This window comes from Panthera leo, chromosome D3 (assembly GCF_018350215.1).
Source record: "Panthera leo isolate Ple1 chromosome D3, P.leo_Ple1_pat1.1, whole genome shotgun sequence".
NCBI lineage: Eukaryota > Metazoa > Chordata > Mammalia > Carnivora > Felidae > Panthera > Panthera leo.
Window position 1 is genome coordinate 52,432,040 of NC_056690.1, and position 15,978 is coordinate 52,448,017.

Sequence of the window (15,978 nt, forward strand, 5' to 3'; positions counted from 1 at the left end):
ATAAAATTATTTTTAATAGGAGAATTCACTAATATCTTGAAAATCAAATTACGTAAAGCAGATTCTTTTTCAGCACCGATTTCATCAATTTGAGAGACAATTATAATTAAACTGCTCTCTCTGCCTACTGAAAGACACATTTCCATAGAATGTCATACTCACTTTTTAATTGGCCTTAACAATAGTGAAATACCAAAGATTATATCAAATCTTTAAAAATAAGCGTAAACAGCCAAACTCACAACCTTAGTTTAGTTTAATATGTGAATAATCAATAACCTTAATGAAGAGAATGTGTAAATATATTCTACGATCACAGCTACTCATTCTTTTGCATTTGTGAAATTTTTTCCCATATAAAATATTCACAAACATAGTGGCAATGTGGACAAAAGGGAAACTTTGTTACTAGGATGCATTTCTATTGTTCAATAAGAATGTACACACAAAAGAAAATAATTAGTATTTCTATTTTGTTTTTTTTTAACCTAATAAATTCCTCAGATAAATTTTTCAATTATTCTTAATATAAATACATTTCTGGGGGCACCTGACCTTGAACTCAGATATCTATTTCTTTCTCCTAAATTTTTTCAAATAGCCCAACTATGACTATACTTCAGTTTTACCATTTAAGTGTATCTACATATTTTAATCTGTATTTGTCAAATTGGAGGACGATGATTGAAGTCAAAACGTATTTTAAAACAATTTAAAGTAGTATTAAGATTTACTGCTAATACCTCCATAAGCCTGTGTAAAAAAAAAAGCAGACTTAAAAAATATTTTAATAAGTATTGTTTTCCTAGGGCATTTTTGCCTCTTTACTGTTTTAAAATCCAGATCAATTTTCTGTAGGAAGGAAAATTGTCAGAATGACTTTATTAAAAATATGTTTATATAGCATCCTATGGCTTATAAATTTGGGAAATTTTAAAAAGAAGAAAAGCTAAAATTTTAATTCTGTATTGCATGTATTAAATTGTGGGTTTTTTGTAAATTTGTAATGATTGATCCCTGAATTCTGCAGTTTGTCTCCCTGACTGTTGAAGTTTCAAAATTATCATTTTGCTTCTCAGGGTCTCAGCTGATTTTTCCAGAACTAGCAAAACCCCATGGGGGAAAATACAACTCCAAGGCAAGGCCTCTTTTCCTAGATTTCTTTCTGTTTTAGGATCTTGCATTTGTAAAACACTGTCGAGATTTTCTATGTGATCTCAGGAGAAGAGTTGGTCTACCTTTTGTTTCTATCATTTCCAGAAAGAGGAGCCAACGTAATATTTGCTAAAACTTCATTTTCTTATATTATATGTTTAATCAAAAACTAAGATAAGTTGCCTTTCTGCAAAAGAGTAGTGTTCAAACCGGCTAACAATTTTTGAGTTCGCAGTTCTCTAAAACTATCTACTTGTCTTCAAAAGGTCAGCCAATGTACCCAGCAGAACTTGGTAAGTAGATTAAATTTTGAGCTGTAGCATAGCCTCTGTAATATTGAAAACAGTGAGCATACGGAGGTTCTGTGCTAATAGGAACTCTATCTAGTCACAGCTAAGTTTTAGAGGCTGATGCTTGATTTTACTCTCAGATCATTAAAGAAAGTTCACTGGAGAGTGTCTCTTAGCCTTCAAAGATGAAAAACTGACTCCATTCTTAAAGGAGTCATTTCTTTCCCGAATAATTTTATATAGAGAGTATCTCACTTTGTCTTGATCCTTAAGTCAAATCCCCATTGGAACTGATGGGATCATCGGCTGAAACTGAGGATTTTTTTGGAAAAAACGGACTCACAATTAACAGTGATTAATGTTTTGTTATGTGTTTCATACTTAAAAATCAAACTATCATCATCATTCTTATATAAAACTCTTTCATATATGAACAAGTTATAAATAAGCTTAATTCTGGCTTTTTGAGTAGTAAATTTGGCTCAGCAGATGAAGAAATTTGCTGAAAGAAATGAACAGTTGGTTGAAGAGCACAGTCTTACATGTTCAACCTAATTAATGTATTAAAAGAAAAACAATCTCATATTTCCTGACTGTGACTTCTTCCTATTTATTAAATTATGCCATCTGTTACTTGACTTGCAGCTACAGCATGTGATAAATTAGAGTCTCTATCCATGACCAGGCCAGTGATACCAGTTAGGAAGGTGACAGCAACAGCAGTAAGAAAAGTAGTACAAACAGGTTGGTTTCCACCCTCACTTCCCTCTCCAATTGTCTGTCTCTATTTAATATTTCTCAGGAGGGCATGTGAATGTATATGTGATATGATTGCATGTGTTTGACAGAACAGATTCTATGAGAGACTTAGGGAAGGACTTTTAAATCCAGAATCGTTGGTCTAACAGAACAGAGTCAAGCTGATAGGACTGAGTCATCTTTGTTGCCTTTTTGTAGATTTCGCAGAGTTTCTTGGATCATATATTCTATACACCTATACATACACATACACATACACATACATATACACACATACATATGGACTATATATTCCTTTTCACTCTTGTCCTTCTACTTGGCTTCCTGAAAACTGCACAGCGTGTCCAATCCATGCTCATGCCTAGCCTTGTGGACTTAAGTGCTCACGATACAGAATGCAAATGCTTAATCCTCCAGCTAGTTCCAATAAAGATTGGTCTAGCAGATGCTTAAATAAATTTAAAAATAAAAGATAATGAGCAATCATGAAATACCACAGCTTTGCAATAAAATAGAGTTTATTTTTGCATGGAATTTCTGTCAATATCAAGAGTCACAAACTAATGGACAAATAGGCCAAGAAAAATCTGCTTCCTTTTATAGAAAGCAAAACCTACCGATTAGGTTGAAAATAGTCACTCAGTTCATTTGTTGAGCACCTACAAAACATAGACCCAAAAACAGAATATGATTTGAATGCTAAAATACCCATTCTCAGTCACATGCTTCACCCTATGTTTGGCTTCAGGTTAGAGCTATAGCTACAAGAAAATGGGAGGAAAAAGTCAATTTTTCCCTTTTCACACTGTCGAATAGTAACCGTTTTGTTGAACATTTGGGACTATATAGATTTTACAGTAGCAAATGGTCAAATCTGTGTTGCTATAGCTAACACAAATCTTTTTAATAATTTAATATTATTTAATAATTTAATATTATGTATTGAATGAACAAATATGTTCATGACATTTCATTAAGGATGTTATCAGTTTGATTATTATGAGATTTCTGTGACATTTTCCAAGGTATGATATCCGTTTGTTTGTCATCAGTCAAACTGATTTAGAATTTAGTTGATTTTACTTAATGGATTATTTTAATTTAAAAAAAGCTCAGTGTCAAATCAAAAACCATAAAAATAAATTTTCAGGATTTTTAATGAATCTGACAGCTCAGTCATGTTATTATATTTGAATGGTTTTCACAAAAAGGTAACCCTTCCTTCTCCATCCATCCAAAGTGGAAGGAAATGGGCCTGCCAAAGAAATGGCCCCAGAATTACTCCTGACCCATGGATACATTAAAGCCACTGACATGCACTTTAAAAGATCTTTTAAGGTGAAACCATTTGGTTAGCATTTTGCACTGCTTCCATTTATCCATTCCTATATGACTTCCATCTCCCTTCTCATTCCTTCCCCCAACCCTCTTGATTTAGAAGTGTTTGGAGTCCTGCAGAAAGCTATTGAAGTCTCCTCAGAATCTCTTGTGTTGTGATTTTGAATGCCCCGGGAGCTTTAAACATTCTCAATGCCCATGTTGTGCCCCAGGCTAATTAAAAACCTCTTGGGTGACACAGACGTCAGTACCTTTTTGAACGTGCTCCAGGTTATTCCAATATCCTGCCGAGGTTAAAATCCACTGTCCTAAAGCAATAGTTTATGCAAATAAAGTAAGAAACTGGTTATTTTCAATCCCACTTTCAGAGATTCCTTATCTGAAGGGTAGGGGGAGGCACAGGGATCTGAATTTTTAAAAATAATCCCGAAGTTCTTTCGATATAAGTGAGACGCGATCCACATACAGACAGTGTCACGTGGGTATTGTACTGAATCTACGTTTTTAATTTATTGGTTATCCCTCTCATTTGTGACTTTGTCACAAGTCTTCTGTCCGTTGACATTTTTATGCATATAAACTTATTTACTTCTAGCACATAAAATCCTTTCTTCCATAACTCTCTTACATATTGCTCTATTTCTCTCTTAAGAAGAGTTTTAAAACAGAAGTCTTAATCACGTATCTGTTCTTGCCTACGCTATTCATTCTTCCACCCAGGACCAGCTTGACGGACACGCAGCCTGCATAGGCATAATTCGTCGCAAGTTTGGAAGGGCCTTGCACCTGGGTTAGTGCCTTGCTCAAGGAAAATTCTTAATGGTCTTTAAACAAGGGAACTTGCATTTTTATTTTGCACTGGGCCCTGAAAATTATGTAGTCAGTTCTTCTTTTCTCACTACCTTACCCTTGTAAAAAAAATCACTGATTTTCAAATAATGAGCCTTTTAAAGTCCTGGTTTCTTATTTTGACTCATTTGTAGCATTTAATAATGTTTATCATTTTGTCTTTGAAATGCTTTTGTATCTTCCTTTACTCTGCTTTCTTTTCATTTTCCTGTACCTGAGTTACCTCAGCCTCTCTTCCAGGCCTTTCTTCCTCCAGAAGCCTCGTGCATACTATTTCCCTTTCATCATTTCATTCTTGGTTCTCTGTTTTTGGACATTTTCACTCTTCACTTGCTCCATAACTGATTTCACCAACACCTACAAGTATTTATCACAAATTGCCAAAATGGCATCTTTTATCGAGAGTCTATACCTGAATATTCCACAGAAGCTAATTATTCAAAAAGAAAAAAAAAATAACAGATCTTTAATCTTTTTCTAAGTCTACTCTGATTGTCTAATAATTATCTGAATTATGAATTCATTGTCCTCTTTGTTATCCAAGTAAAAACTTGGAATCAACCTCAGCTCTCCAAGTCAAGTCTATGTTATATTTGTAATACTTCCTGAAAGTCATCTATCTTGCCCATTCCCATCATCATGATTACATTTAGACTTTTATAATTTCTGATCCACAACTGCAATATGGTCATAAGTATTTTCTTTGCTTTGAACCCTTCAATCCCCTATTTCCAATGCTACCAGAGAGATCTTTCAAATATACAAATCAAACCATGCAATTCTTATAATTTAATCCTGAAATAGTCTGTGATCACTGCTCTCAACACCAACAAATGAAATACTTTCTTTTCATAGAAAATGTCTTGTAAAAACCATTTATTAACATTAAGGAAAATTCATAAAAAATTATATACCTACTCCAACAATTGTAAAAAGCAGTATAATGTCCTTTTGGAAATATATATCCTTTTGAGAAATAAAATAAAAGTCATTTTATTAAAAGTATATTTATTTCAGGGGTGCCTGGGTGGCTCAGTCAGTTGAGCATTGGACTTCAGCTCAGATCATGACTTCATGGTTCATGGGTTCGAGCCCTGGGTCAGGCTCTGTGCTGACAGCTCAGAACCTGGAGCCTGCTTAAATTCTGTGTTTCTCTCTCTCTATTCCTCTTCCTCTCACGCTCTCTGTTTCTCTCTCTCTCTCTCTCTCAAAATAAATAAACATTTTAAACATTTTTTAAAAGTATATTTATTTCAGTATTTACATATTTGAGAATGACTGCTTTGGAAAACATACTGAAATAATCAAAGATTTATAGTTATCTATGGAATTATAATGAATATTGCTAATACTTATTAGTCTTTTTTTATTTTGTTTTTTATTGATGTATAGTTGACATACAATGTTATATTAGTTGCAGGTATACAACATAGTGACAGAACAATTCTAGATTTGCTAATTAATTCATGAGCAATGCTACTGTTATGAACATTGATGAAATTTTGCAAAATAGTAGGAATTTTTTAAATTTTTTTTTAAGTTTGTGTATTTATTTTGAGAGAGACAGGGGCAGCACAAGTTGGGGAGGTCAGTTTCTTGGGCAAGTGTAGACACTCATATCTCAGGGAATATATATTTATGCAGGTATCTCACAGCAAAAAATCAATTCTAGGATGAGACACTTTCTCACACATACACATTTTAATTCTGTGTCTAAACTAAGGACTTGGATGTCCTTTGAGAAATTCTTCTCTTCCTTAGCTGCTAAAATTATTAAAAATATTGGAATAAACATCCTTATAAGCCTGTAGCATGTATTTTTGTTTTAGTAGCACTCTGTAACCATGATTTGAAGCAGTCAAAAATGGGTACAGATTCAACTGAATAATCAAGAATCATTCCTATAATAAATTGTTGGGGCACCTGGGTGGCTCAGTAGGTCAAGCATTGACTTCAGCTCAGGTCATGATCTCATGGTTCCTGAGTTCAAGCCCGGCATGGGACTCTCTGCTGTCAGCTCAGAGCCTGCTTTGGATTCTCCATGTCCGTCTTTCTGCCCCTCCCTCACTCTCCTCTATCTCTCCTCAAAAATAAATAAACTTAAAAAAAAATTGTCAGGCCATGCTGATATTTTCTCTCTCCTTCTAAATTTTTTAGTTAAATACAGAAACATTGCAACTATAAATAAAAATTATTTTGAGGGGTGACTGGGTGAGTAGGTTAAGTGTCCGACTTTGGCTCAAGTCACAATCTCAGTTTGTGAGTTTGAGCCTTGCATCAGGCTCTGTGCTGACAGCTCAGAGCCTGGAGGCTGCTTCGGATTCTGTGTCTCCCTTTTGTCTCTGCCCCTCCCCTGCTCATGCTCTGTCTCTCTCTCGCTCTCAAAAATAAACAAACATTAAAAAAAAAATTTAAAGCAGGTGGGGGAAATTTTTGTTTTAAATTATTTTGAGTATTTTAAGTTACCACAGTCAAATCCATGATTTTGAAAATAGCCACTTTAAGAGACAGGCAGATATTCTAATATGTAACAATGAACTTCTACTCCCACCTTCTTCTATGTTCCTTCTTATCTCATTGCTGAGAAGTTTAGGAACTTGATACGTTTTCCAGACTTCCTTGTAGCTATGATTCTGAATGTGAAGTTGTTTCTGCTAATGAATCTCACCCAAATGAGATTTCAAAGGAGAAAGGAAGGAGCAGGTTATCTTCCTTTGCCTGTGTTACTGACTAGAAACAGGTTGTGACAGATGCTAGTATTTTGGTGGCCATTTCCCCGATTCCAGTATTGAGTTGCCAGTCTTCCAGGTATGAGGAAGTCGGGATGGTATTGCCGGGAAAAATCACGGAGGGAGAAACTTTCTGAACTCAGGATCACAGCTATTAGTTTAAGGTTTAGCCTTAAATTCAATATAGGCTTGGACTCCCGCTTTTCTCTCTTCTAGTCCTTCCAACTTTTTTATAGTATGATCTCTTTTTTTCCACATTAGAGTCCATTCTGACTGAAATAAACCATAGTCCAGGTCACTTGCCATATGTCAGAATTTAACATTAAAAAGATTGACAGGTGATTGTGTCACCTGGTCTGGCATCCTGAAGAGGGGTACACTTGGAGCCAGGTAAGGATGAACACATATACAGAATAGAATTCATGATTCTCCCTGTTGTTATTTCTTCTTATAGAATAAAAGAGCATCCTCGTCAAAAGATGCTTTGGACTTAGGTATAATTCATTCAGACCTTAGGTGCCTCCTTTAAAGAAGCTCCTTAGAAATGGAGATTTTCATCATCCTCAAACCTGTGAGGCATGTCCTACAGAGGGAAGAAGTGCCCTCAGTGTTAAAAGAAGTGGCAATCCCTTTCCCTGGGAGTAAGTGTCTTGTGCCCAGCTGTCTCATTACCAAGCAACCGAAAGAAGTCCCTGGAGTCAATTACTGGACAATCATGATTGTCTTCATAAACACCTAGAATGTTGACTCTCCCCTAGAGGGATTCATTCAGCCACAACTTCCAGGAAGTATATTAATAAATCGTTTATGTTATAGGAAAATAGTTTAAAAGGAACTTCAGGCTTAATTATTAGGAAATTCATATGATATGAAAGTTGTAGTATCTAAGCATCATAATTAAAACTCTTCAGAGTGGGATATGAGAGGCTTAAATTGGAACAAAAGTGACATGTCTATTGCTGATTTTCATTCCTCAAATAAAGCTTTTTATCACTTAGATATTATTAGTCACTGCTAAATTAGAAATCCATGCATAAACCTGTAATAATCATTTCCATCAGAAAAGTTATTTGGATTTCTCAGTGATGTATTTTTATGGTCATTTTTATCTGATAAGTCAGTGTTTCACAGAGAGACTGCATGAAAAAAGAATCTTACAACTGAGGTTTTCAACCAAGGTTTCTTCCCACATATATAAATATGAATGATGTAAAAATTCATTATCCAGGAAAATTAAAAATAAAGTTTCTGTAGTGACAAACTTGAGACCTTGATCTGTAGAAATGGCCACAAAATTGGAGATGGGAAGATTGACAAATCTAGTAAGCAATGGTGAAATAAAAACTAAAACAAAACAAAAACACTAGCAGCATGACCAGCATATGTATACACTGCTTAGGTGAAAAATACCCAGTTTGGCAGCAATGAAATGTTCTGTGCCTCTGCTGCCTTCCCGTCATGAATCTTCCATTATTTTCACAAGCTACATTAGGCTGCTTCAAGATGACTGACATTTACAGCCACTCCATGCTACTGATTGTACTCCTGGCGTGGAATGAGTAGACCCCCCCCCCCCAAGAAAATATAGTTATTTTCTCCTCTAATTTTGTCATGAGACTCCATATCCACCGTAGGAAAAATAAAACCAGATAATAAGAAAATATTAAAAGCTCCCAATACTGCAATTCAAGATCCTGTCTGATTTAGGTTTATGTAAATTTATATCACTTATATAATTGATGTCTCTTTAAAATTTAGTCTATTGTACAATTGCCATTTTCGGATAAAAATACGTTGAATTGTAAAACAAAAAAAAAAAATTCCCATAGTAATAAAGATAGTCTATATGTGTTTTCTTTTAATTTTTTTATGGTTGTTTAATTTTGAGAGTGAGAGAAAGAGTGTGAGCAGGGGAGGGGCAGAAAGAGAGACACAGAATCTGAAGCAGGCTCCAGGCTGAGCTGTTAGCACAGAGCCTGACGTGGGCTCCAACTCATGAACCGTGAGATCATGACCTGAGTGGAAGTTGGATGCTTAACCAACTGAGCCACCCAGGTGCCCCAATAAAGATAGTCTATATTATGTTTGTAAAAATGTGGTGCTATATTGCATTTATTATAGAGAAAACAACCATTTGGGGCATTTTATTTATTTATTTGATGTTCTGCCATTTTAAACAGTATTGCGATAAATAGTTTGGTATGTATACATTTAGCTACATTTCTATTACTTTTCTTAGAATGAATTCCTAGAAGTTAAAACATTCTATCAATTTAAATCGACATTTAAATATGTTTCTCTAGGGGCGCCTGGGTGGCGCAGTCGGTTAAGCGTCCGACTTCAGCCAGGTCACGATCTCGTGGTCCGTGAGTTCGAGCCCCGCGATGATCTCGCGGTCCGTGAGTTCGAGCCCCGCGTCAGGCTCTGGGCTGATGGCTCGGAGCCTGGAGCCTGTTTCCGATTCTGTGTCTCCCTCTCTCTCTGACCCTCCCCCGTTCATGCTCTGTCTCTCTCTGTCCCAAAAATAAAAAAATAAAAAAATAAAAAAAAACGTTGAAAAAAAAAAATATGTTTCTCTAATGTGCCATTTTCAGACACTAATGGAACTATGAATTTGATACAGAAAATGTACATTTGCACACAAATTTCTGTGCAGTTTGGAGGACACATGTCTCTTCAGAAAGCCCATTTACAGACATTCATCCAAGGAATTATTTAGCTCACATTAAGGACACTTATTCTATATTATAATTCCATATTTATAAAAATACATTCATACAAATATCAGGAAAAAGAGATCCTAAAAAGTTACTGATGCTTTTGTTGGTGAGATGGTGATAGAGGTAAAGGTAATGTTCTATTGTTTTGTTTGAGCACCTTATAAAAAACATGTTCTACTTTTATAATCAGTAAAGAAAAACTATTTTTGAGAATTTTTATTGGAGGAGCAAACAGACCTTCACTTGTACTTCATATCTTATTCAACTTATGATTGTGTTCTTACCAATTCACAGCCAAGATTATTGAAAGTTTCTTTCATACTAGTGTTTCTACTTAAAGCCTAATTACTTTTTAATTGACTGCTATCAGAACTTTCTTCCTGGTAGTCTCCTGAAAGTGTTCCTAGAAAGTAAGCCATGACTTCCAATTCCTTAAGTCCAATACATGGGCTTTTTGGTTGCCAGTAATGGTGGAGTAACTAATCATGGACTAACTCCTCTGCCAAATACAATTATAGACCAAAAAATGAGAAACATCTGTTGAAGGCACTTGTGAGTCCAAATCAAGAGCCAAGCCTTAGGAGTAATGATTAAGTCCCAGGAATAAGGTTTAACAAAGCCCATAGGTAAGCATCTGCAAGTTCAAGATGACACTAAGATAATTTATCTGTTGCTAGGACAAAACACAAAGCTCTTTAGAGAAAGATAACAAAATCCAGGGCCCTACAGTATATCATTCACAATGTCCAGTATATAATTAAAAACTTCCTAGACCTACAAAGAAACAGAAAACTTATGACCTACAGCCAAGAGGAAAATCAATCAATAGACATTGATACTCAGACCACTTGGATGTTGGAATTAGCAAAACACCATGGGGGAAGAACCGTAGTAAATATTAAAGAATCTACAGGAAGTAATAAGCATATTGAGTAAAGAAGAATTTCAAGAGAGATATGGAAACTTTAAAAAAGAAATAGATGGACATCCCAAAACAAAATACTAGTCAATATTTGAAAACAAAATATGTATTACTTGGTATAAGAAAAAAAGATGGGTTAATTCAAAGGAAAATCAGCAAACATCATTAAAACTAAATATAATTCAGTTATATCAAAAATTTCCAAGTTTACTTAAAAGTAGCCCTTATGTCCAGACAACTCAACAAACCCCAATAAGTACAAACAAAAACACTCTAGGGATATTATGTATCCATCAAAAATACATATCTCAAGTGAAATAAAGACATTTCAGAAAAAACAAAAGCTGACAGAATTTTTCAAGAGCAAATTTTCACTATAAAGTATAAAGATGGACACATAGATAACAGATTTGGTCACTCTGAAGAAAATAGTACCAGATACAAAAATTTGGTCCATAAATAGAAATGAACATTGTTGGAAAAGATAAATGTATATAATTACAAAATACTCATTTATATTTTTTAATGTTTTGAAAATCAACTGACTGCTTAAAACAGAAAAGTGATGGGGTGCCTGGGGGCCTCAGTCGGTTAAGTGTCTGACTTTGGCTCAAGTCATGATCTCGTGGGTCTGGCTTTGGCTCAGGTCATGATCTGGCGGTTCATGCATTAGAGCCCCACGTCAGACTCTGTGCTGACAGCTCAGAGCCTGGAGCCTGCTTTGGATTCTGTGTCTCCCTCTCTCTCCGTCCCTCCCCTGCTCATGCTCTGTCTCTCTCTCTCTCTCAAAACTGAATAACTTAAAAAAAAATTTAAAACAGAAAAGTGATAATCATGGGGCTAATATCATAAATAAAAATAAAACATATGGCAACAATAGCGCAAATGGTACAAATAGATGTACATAGAATTAACTTGATATAAGGTTTATTTAATTAAAGTGATATATTATTCAAGGTGGATTATAATAATTAAAGATGAATATGATAATCCCTAGAAAAATCAATAAAATATAATTGAAAAATAAAATAAAATGCCAATAGACAAGATAGAATGAAATGTTTTAAAATATTCAACTAATCCAGGGGTGCCTGGGTGGCTCAGTTGGTTAAGCATCTGACTTCGGCTCAGGTCATGATCTCACAGTTCATGGGTTCAAGCCCCACATCAGGCTCTGTCCTGACAGCTCAGAGCCTGTACCCTGCTTTAGATTCTGTATCTCCCTCTCTCTCTCACTCTCTGCCCCTCCCCTGCTTGTGCTCTGTCTCTGTCTCAAAAATAAATAAACACTAAAAAAATTTTTTAAACAAATAAAATATTCAACTAATCCAAACAGAAACACAGAAGGAAAAACAGAATAGTGGGATCAACCAGAAAACAAATAGCAAGATGGTTGAATAATGCTCAAGCATCTCCATCATTACAGTATATATAAATAGATTACAAGTTTGAATTAAAAATCAGAAATTGTGAGCCTGGAGAAAAATAAGCAAGACCCAACAATATGCTGTTTATCAGATATGCTTGAAATATAAATCCAATAAATGTTTTTTAATTCTCATCTTACCTAACTGAATTATAGATTTTGAGAACTAATTTTTTCATAGGGATCATTTCTAGCCACCTAAATAATTTTTGTCATAGTGATTATTAGTAGTAATAGCAATAGCTAAAATTTATGAAATGCTTACAATATACTTCTGATGTATTAGCTTGAAATGTACTACACTGAAGGGGAGGAAAAAAGTACGATGACTGAAGGGGAGAAAAAAAACAGCTGTTACTCAAAACCACCAGGAGTGTGTTGGGCCCAAGTTAAAACACAACACAACACAACACAACACAACACAACACAACTTCTATATCCTGGCAGTGGTTGTCCAGATTAAAAAACAAACAGGAGGGCCTGGGTGGCTCAGTAGGTTAAGCTTCCAGCTTCCACTTAGGTCATGATCTCAGGCCTGATGGGTTAAAGCCAAAGGTCAGACTCTGTGCTGACAGCTGGGAGCCTGGAGCCTGCTTCAGATTCTGTCTCCATCTCTCTCTGCCACTCCCTCACTTGCGCTCTCTCTTTCAAATATAAATAAACATTAAAAAAATTGAAGCGACAACAACAAAACCTAAAAAAACTCTTTATTGGGACGAGTATTGACTTCTGGCATTGTTGACCCTGGATGACCTTCTGCAGCCCACTTCCTCATATGTCAGGCTTTTACTTCTTGCACCCTTCCTGTCTATCTTTTACGGTCCTAGTTTATTTATTGAGGAATGATATATTTGCGAAACACATGTTATGGCCTAATTAAATTATTTTCTTTGGTAAAATTTATCTTTTTTAAAATTGTATTTTAATTCCAGTGTGGTCAACATACAGTGTTACATTAGTTTCAGGTGTACAATGTGGTGATTCAACAGTCCCATGTATTACGCAGTGCTCATCATGATTAAGTGTACTCTTAACCCCCTTTACCTATTTCACCCATTCTCCCACCCACCTCCCCTCTGGTAACCATCAGCTTGTTCTCTATAGTTGAGAGTCTGTTTTTTGGTTTGTCTCTCTCTCTCTCTCTCTCTCTCTCTCTCTGTATCTTTTCCTTTGTTCATTTGTTTTGTTTTTTAAATTCCACATGTGAGTGAAATTATATGGTATTTGTGTTTCTCTGACTGGCTTATTTTGGGTAAAGTTTATCTTACATGCTCATCATGATAATATAAGGTTGCACTATAACCTGGGGTTGCCTTTTCTGTATTTCCCGTTAGATGATAAGCCACAGAAAGCAGTGAATATTAATATTTGTATCATCTCCCTTTTTTTCACGACTGTGCTCCCCTGCCAACAAAGACGGAAATCTTTATATTCTTGTTTTGAACCCTATGATTTTATAATGGAAAACTAGGGCAAGGGATAGGGAAAAGCACATGCTGAAAAGCAGATGTAGTGATTTACAGCACGAAGTAAGTTTGAATTTGGCCAGGGAACTAAGAACTGTGCATCCTGGAAGGGCTGAGAGAGGAAAGCAAGAGAAAGCATCTGTAAATTATGACTGAGAGAGGCTGTGTGCTGGAGTAGAGAGGTCTGCAGAAGTAGACTCTGTTTATAACAAAGGACAGGGGAGCAGGTAGACAGAAAGGGTATAAGACATTCAGAAATGCATTCTAATGAATCTCCTGTCCTCTCACTGATATTACAGAGGCTACTGTAGGTATATGCTGTCTATTTGAATCAACACTCGTTCCCAGTGGGTCAAATCAATTCTAATTTTCACTTACTCTGTATTTGGGGGGAGGGGATAATTTTCATAGACTGCTTTCCAAGAAATTAATAATTTGGTAAATATAAACTTTTTAACTTTGGTTGGGACCTCTTTTGAAATGAATATATGTATTTTACATAAAAACAAATAGACGCTCAACATAAAACTTCTTGCCAATGTAGAAATTCTTTCTATATTGTGTAACCAACTCTCTGCTCTCAAGGAGTTCTTAATACTTGGGTCTGAATTCTATGGGTATTTAAACTTTAATTGATGAATGTACGTATTTCACCTAAATTTTCATTTTCTGGCTATGGCTCGCACTAAAAGACATTAGAGTTAATCATTGCTAAGTCCCTGGTCTCAATTGTTTTATCATACCTTTTAATTTTTCAGAAGATTAAAATAGCAAGAGCCCCTTGGAGATTCCTGTATCTAGTTTGGCAGGTGGGTAAATGGTGCTCTGGAGTGATATTCTTTCTTACAGACGAAATTGCTTCTATCATCTAAGCACCTGATAGATATCTGGACTCACGGTTTCAAACGATGGTTTCTGTGATATCTATAAAAAGCTCAGAAGGTATCCCCTGGTGGTTCCCTACCCTATGGAGAAGAAAACAGTGGGTGGAGAACGATGTCATTTTTCTTTTAAATTGTCCTCTATATCCCAGTATAATCAGATCTCATGATTTTAACAAGTGCAAAATATCTTCCCTAATGCATTTTACTTGGTCTCCCTCCAACCAGAAAGGCAATCTTGAAGTTACTCAAGATGTAATGATATCAGAATAAAACATAATCTTATTACTCATTTTCTCTTGATATTTTCAATAATTTCTTTTCAGTTAAAATTGGCGCTATGTTTAAAATAATAAAATATGTTATAGAAATAATACTGTTTCGATCAAAGCAACAACTTTCAAATTCATTAGTATAGAGAACTGTTATTTAAATTCTAAATTTCATTTTCTCATATTTTATAAATGTAAGTTAGCCACATTTCTTGAATCAAATCAATTGGTATAGAGTAAAATATTTAGTATTTTTAGCTTTTAGACAAATGGCCTAATAACAAAAATTGGTTAATTTATTTCCCTTTTTCTCCAGTATTAACCTCCAGTGGGAGATTTGCATGCATTTTAACTTATCTTAAATTTATGCAGAAATAGATTAGCATTTCCTAGCAATCATTTGTTTTGCATTTTTGCTCTCAGTCATGTTTTAAACCACCTGCTGTATTTGCCTTATGTTCAAAATATGCTGTTGACAGTTACTAATAATGCTGATTAAATTTGCGTATGATGACAGGCAAAACACTAAGTAAAAACAAAACAATAAATCCTGCATTTGTTTTCTCTGTTTCAGTGGTGGCCTGAAAGAAACATCTGATTTTCAAGAGCATTGATTTATTACCATTTAGCAAGTCTTATTGAACTGATATATAGATAGTATGTGAAAGTGAATATAATTACACAATTTTCAAGTATTAGTCTATTTTGTAAAGTTAAAAATATGCATGCTGTCTAAAATAAATATCTTTAGGTTCTTTTTACATTTTCAGAAGTCATTAGAATTTGCCACTAAGACATACTATCATTAGTAAATGAAAATTTCCAAGCTGACGGCAAGCATCTTTTCTGAAGGCAAAAATTGTCAAGGCAACCGTAGATTTTCCATTTTGTGTGTGTTTCTACTTTATTCTTCTTGATGTACATCTAATAAAAGCAGCACAAAGCAAATACTTTTCAAAGTTAAAAGTCGGTGATTAAGACCTGACACAAGGGACGTTTGTTATACTTTATACGTCTGTATTGGATAGTAGCAAAAATGATGGATGTGGTAGGTAATTGTCCATGAAACCCATGTATTTTGACCTGAAGAATTAGCCCTGCTTTCACAAACCTTCACGGTGAATTGTGGATATCTCTGATGTTTCCATTTATTTAAGAGAAAAATATATGG

General features: G+C 35.0%; 1 long non-coding RNA gene across 3 annotated transcripts in view; it reads left to right on the forward strand.

Annotated features, from left to right (window-relative positions):
• LOC122203714 overlaps window positions 1-15,499 on the forward strand; it is a 75,924-nt gene extending 60,425 nt beyond the window's left edge. For all 3 annotated transcript variants that reach the window (XR_006195311.1, XR_006195313.1, XR_006195312.1), the window contains exons 4-5: window positions 14,413-14,463; window positions 15,382-15,499. This is a non-coding gene — a long non-coding RNA (uncharacterized LOC122203714). The remainder of the gene's footprint in view (window positions 1-14,412; window positions 14,464-15,381) is intronic.
• The last annotated feature ends 479 nt before the right edge of the window (window positions 15,500-15,978 follow it).